This window comes from Scleropages formosus, chromosome 12 (genome assembly GCF_900964775.1).
Source record: "Scleropages formosus chromosome 12, fSclFor1.1, whole genome shotgun sequence".
Classification (NCBI taxonomy): Eukaryota; Metazoa; Chordata; class Actinopteri; order Osteoglossiformes; family Osteoglossidae; genus Scleropages; species Scleropages formosus.
In genome coordinates this window covers 9,760,085-9,765,577 of record NC_041817.1, presented here as the reverse complement: position 1 = coordinate 9,765,577, position 5,493 = coordinate 9,760,085, and positions in this window count along the sequence as shown.

The window sequence follows — 5,493 nt, the reverse complement described above, 5'->3', positions numbered from 1 at the left end:
AGCTGCTTTTTGTGTCAGTCTTGCCTTTGGCTTGAGGCTTTTTTTTTATTTATATATATATATATATATATATAATCCTTTGAGGTAACATTTACATTTATTTCCAGTGTCACTGAAGTGCAGTATTCAACATATTCTGGGTGGTTAAATTCATATTTACGCATTGTCACTGTAGTTTGATACTGAGATTTTGTGGTTCCCAAAAATACAGGAGTTGCACCTAGTCATTTGATATTGGGACCAGTGCAGATATCTGTGATTAAAATGGCCTAGCAGGAAACATTTTTCTTCATGAGCTGATTTGTAATTTGATTGCAATAAGCAAAGATATTTAGTGATAAGCCTGCTATTTTTATTTTGCTAAACATTTTTATTTTATTTGTAAAAAAAAAAAAAAAAGAAAAGAAATGATTCCTTAGTTACTGGTTTCAGATTGACCAAGTAAATTTTTTCCCCATCTATATTTGTGTATTTAATGTGAATGTCTAGAGCATGAGGTGGGATTTGTACCTGTATCCCCATCACTTGGACCCATGGTCATGGCAGTATTTCTTTCAAACATTTTCAAAACATGTTTTCCTGTCTCAGGAAACTTGCTTTTGTTTGGTCAGTAAAACTTAGTAATGCTCTGCTTCCACATGTTGGAAAGTTTGTGCCCCTGAATATTCCATGAAATCCCAAATGCCTTCAGTTGTGATGTTAGATTATGGTCTTCTTCGCCTTATACCTGCGAATAATTAATTGAAGTCAAACCAATGCAGTTGATGTGTATTAACAATCGTGTATGGAGCTAGTTGATATTTACATATTCAGTGTCTGCAGGGTCTTCTACATATGTATTTTGAGATTAAAAACAGAAGTATGTCTGAAATTTACTGGCTTGAATGCACCGCAGTCTCACATTTTTATATACTTTTCCTCAGTAATTGAAAGTTTTTTTTGTGATAATTTTCATTTCTCTCATATTTTCTTTCCTTGTTTGTTTACACTATTACATGTAGAATCTGCGTAAACTTGGAGGAGTGCTCACAGTTGCTGTTTTGAGAGTTCAGTACAAATTTAAAATTAAATGGTCAAGATCACAAAATGCAAATTCTACTGTTGAAATATCTCCTCGGTTCATAATATGGTAATAAATGAAGTTATATGTTGTAATTTATTCTTAATGCACGTCAGAGTGTTTTCAATTTGTGAATTTGCTTATTTGTGCCTCCCATACAAGAATGTAAAAAGCTTCAAATATTGTTCAGGGAGGAAAGATTTAAAATCAGAATTATCCTGTGCCGGTTGTGTAACGTATCAGCATGTGAGTGGATGATATGCTTTTATAGTTGATTAAGGTGGACATAAATATGTTTCTGATACTTTTGAAGTTCATTGGATATTAAATGCAAGTATATTTCCTGATATTGTAAACTATTCAAACTACTTTAAAAATGCACTATTGTCTGTGCTGGTACTGGATTCATCAGACCAAAATTTTCAAATATTCACACCAATAGTATTAATCAGTCATGAAATACACACACACACATTTTCAGAACCGCTTGTCCCTTACGAGGTCACGGGGAACCGGAGCCTACCCGGCAACACAGGGCGTAAGGCCGGAGGGGGAAGGGGACACACCCAGGACGGGACGCCAGTCCGCCGCAAGGCACCCCAAGCGGGACTTGAACCCCAGACCCACCGGAGAGCAGGACTGCGGTCCAACCCACTGCGCCACCGCACCCCCAGTCATGAAATATGTTTGCTTTATTCACAAACATACCAAAATGATTGCTTTTTATTACTTGCTTTCAAAATACAATGTTGTTGCCATTGTTTTCAACTCATCTTGTCTGATCTTTATAAATTGATAGTAAGACTTTGAAATTATATTTCAAACACATCTACATATTTTATTACCTTCCTGGAATTTACTGTGGCAGTTTAACCAGTTTGGTAATCAATGGTTGCTTCCTGCATTTTTGAGTTAGGAAAATATCAATAATTTAGATAATGCTGATTTTTACCTGAAAACCAGGGGCATCAGTGTTGTATTCATTTCATTTGTATCCATTAATTTTCTTCTGTTTGGTGTGAAATGGTTTCCACTTCTTATGGCAGCATTCAAAACCTGCACTTTCCAAACCAGCTTGCTCACTAGCTGTCTTGTTTACCATGGTACACTCATAGATGATCCCTTAGGAGCCCATATGAGCACAAGGGGTCTATCTTTTGTCCCAGTTTTCTGTTCATATTCTTGTTTCAGTTTAAAAGCCATTATTTTTAATGATTAAGTGGCAACTGGGATAGAGTGACTCACATAGGGAGAAGAAATGTCCCCAACCACTTCTTCTTCACTGTTTGTAACATAATGTACCCAATTTGATGTGAAAATTGCATACTGGCTGTGTGGTGCAGAACCCACAACAAAATGATTAACAATATATCCTCCTGTTTGGGACTTATGGTTAGTTGTCCCATTGTGTTAGCTAGAGAAAACTGGACAAAGTTGGTAGAAAAAATGTAAAAACTTCCCATAAGGTTGGTTAAAGTGGCAATAAAGTAAACGTAGAAGAAAATGTATTCATAACACAGTGACATGTAACAAGTAGTTGATGTGAATGAGGTACATGAAAGCTAGTAAACTTGTTTTCTCCCCTCTGCAAGTTACCTAAAATTATGCTAGTGTTTTTTTTTTTTTTTTTTTAAACCACAGTGGTTACAAGAATTAGAATTAGTGTAGGCTATTAAATCAAAAACATGAAGAATAAAATATAATTTTCACTTAAATGATATTCTAAGTTATGACATACTGGACAGGTGCTGTATATTACTAATATTCCACAATCAGTGAGCTATGTCAATGATCATAAAATTGAGGATTATAAAGCATGTTGCTGGCACATCTTGACTGCTCAGCATTTCCAAAATGAATATTAATATTCATTAAATCTGCTTAATAAGACTGTAATCAACCAGCCTTGTCACACGGGCATGCTTCCCAGTCTCCATGGTTACCACAACATTACTTGTTCTCTCCTGCTTTACTCACCCTTATCATTGTCTCCCCTATGCTTTTTACAGCTTTATTTTTAATCTGTCCTTTTTGCAGCTTTTTAATATTCTGCAAACCTGGTGAGAATATTTTAAGCTGTACTACGTAAAAGTACAGTATTAAAATACCAGTATTTGATTTAGCTTATTTTTCCATGTGCCCTCAGAACCCACTTACACTATGAAAGAAAATGTACAAATATTCCAGGAAATGAAAATTTTACTTTCTGTTCTTAGCTTTATTTACTGTTGTGTTCTTGGACACAGATTTGCTAATTTCTCACTTCCTATTCCTGCACTCCTTCCTTCTTCAGTTTTCTAGACCAGCTTCTTTTAATGTTCTTCCTTGATCATTTATCCTGCACATACGTTATTGCCCTGAAGTAATTTCCGCAGCCTCCATCTATATACCTGCTTCTCCACTCCAGTTCAATCTGCAGAGATGTTTTGCCCCTCTTCTTTCCTTACCCTTTCTGACATTCATTTTACTCTGCTTCACATCCTCTTTTCTTTAGCTTTCAGTCTCAACATATGCCCCTCTTATCGCAATACTTGTCAAGCTCATTCTTTTCCAGTAAAAGCCATTTTATTTTTATTTTTCCCATTTTCCTCAGCTTCTCTATTTTGTAACTCCTGACCTTAGCCTTCTCATAGACATCTTATGTTTTGGACTCTTTATTTTTTTTCTGCTGTCTCACTCACACACATTACCTCCTTTACTCCTGGACCTTTAATAATGTTTCCATATATCATACATGTTCACCAGTTTTATATATTTCATTTAATCTTGCAGGATACTATCAGTTGCCAAAAAACTGTGAAGCAATTGTTTATTAGTTGGGTTTATAATAATTTAATTTTTAATACTGTTTTCAATTTGTAAAAATATTCATGAATTTTGGTACATTTTCAATTCTAATAGAGTTTAGTGTTCAAACATTGTTAATATTAATTGTGGTCTTAGCCATTGCTTCCTAGCCTTTCCCTTTTTAAAACTGCCTCTTTCCTTTTCTATTTTTATTTTCTTAATGTATTCAATAAATAAATGGCAAAACAGCATCTCATATCCTTCTGGAAGAACTAACCTATGCATAATTATTAAACCACTAAGTATAAAAGGAATACATGAAACCCAGACTTTGCCTCTGAATAAACTATTGTAATGTGTGTTTTTTTTTTTTTTATAGAGTATAAAATTGACTTGCATGTACGGTATGTAATGCTTGCATTAGTTAATGTAATTGTACAATTTAATTAGAATTTAATGGATTGTGTGATTCAAACAGTGGCCATATTTATTTTAGCATTATACAGGCAGTGGAGAAAAAAGAAACATCACGTGAAAAAGTTTAACATTGAAATAACAATCAAAATTCCAAATGTGACTTATTGATTTATTCCCAATTATTAATCTCAGCTATAAAAGAGGCCTGACAATAAGCACTTTAACATGAGTTTTCAAAGCAACAAGAGACAGTTCCGAAGAGACCAAACACTTGCTGCCTGAATTGCAGATTCATCGGTCACAGGAACTGCAAAATAAGTTGTGTAAAGGGGAACAATGTCAAAAATGACAGTACGTACCAAATATGGATAAACTGCATTGCCAAAGAGCGACAGTGGTTACAAGTCAAAGGTCACTGACAGGTATAGATGGACATTTAACAGGATAGTTGCTAAATCAGTAAGAATTAAATCAGTACCTCTGTGACCTCGTCGCAATAGCGTGAGCTTCACAAAGCTGGAATTTACAGCAGGGCTGCCCTTTGGGAGCCTCTTGTGTCTGCAGCACAAAGCTGTATAATGACCTAAGGAGTACCAGAAAAAAATTAATGTGGTGTGATGAGTCACCTTTTACCCCATCTTTTACTTCCAGACGGGTTCGCATTTGAGAAAGCCGAAGGATCCGCGCAACCCGCAATTTCTGTCGCCAACTTGGAATTGTGGATCGGTAACGGTACGGTCGGCCATCTCGTGGAGTCATTAAGTCCGATGTCGGCTGTGCACGATCATATAACGGCCGATGAAGATGAGGCCATTTTACGGAACCAGGTGCACCCTATGGTGCAAACACAGTTGAGGATGTTCCTATAATCTAGGTTGAGAATGTCCCCATGAACCCCAGACTCCGGTCAAACGCTTCTTCCTTGGCCTCTTCGGTCACCAGATCTCAACCTCACTGAACCTTCGTGGGAAGTCGTGGAGCTCGTAGCGCAAAGTACATTTCCACTTTGTTCATCCCTCAACAGCCACTAGGATTTCCTCTCTATATAAACGTTCAAGAGTTAAAATTTTCCATTTGTGACACGAGTCTGAACTCAAATGATACGATATGAACCGGCACCTACTGGGATTTCAGTGCCCAGTTTGCATTCAGGTTCAGAATTTAATATTAAAATGAACCCTATATTAGTATTCAGTGTACTTTTATTTATTTATTTATTTATTTATTTT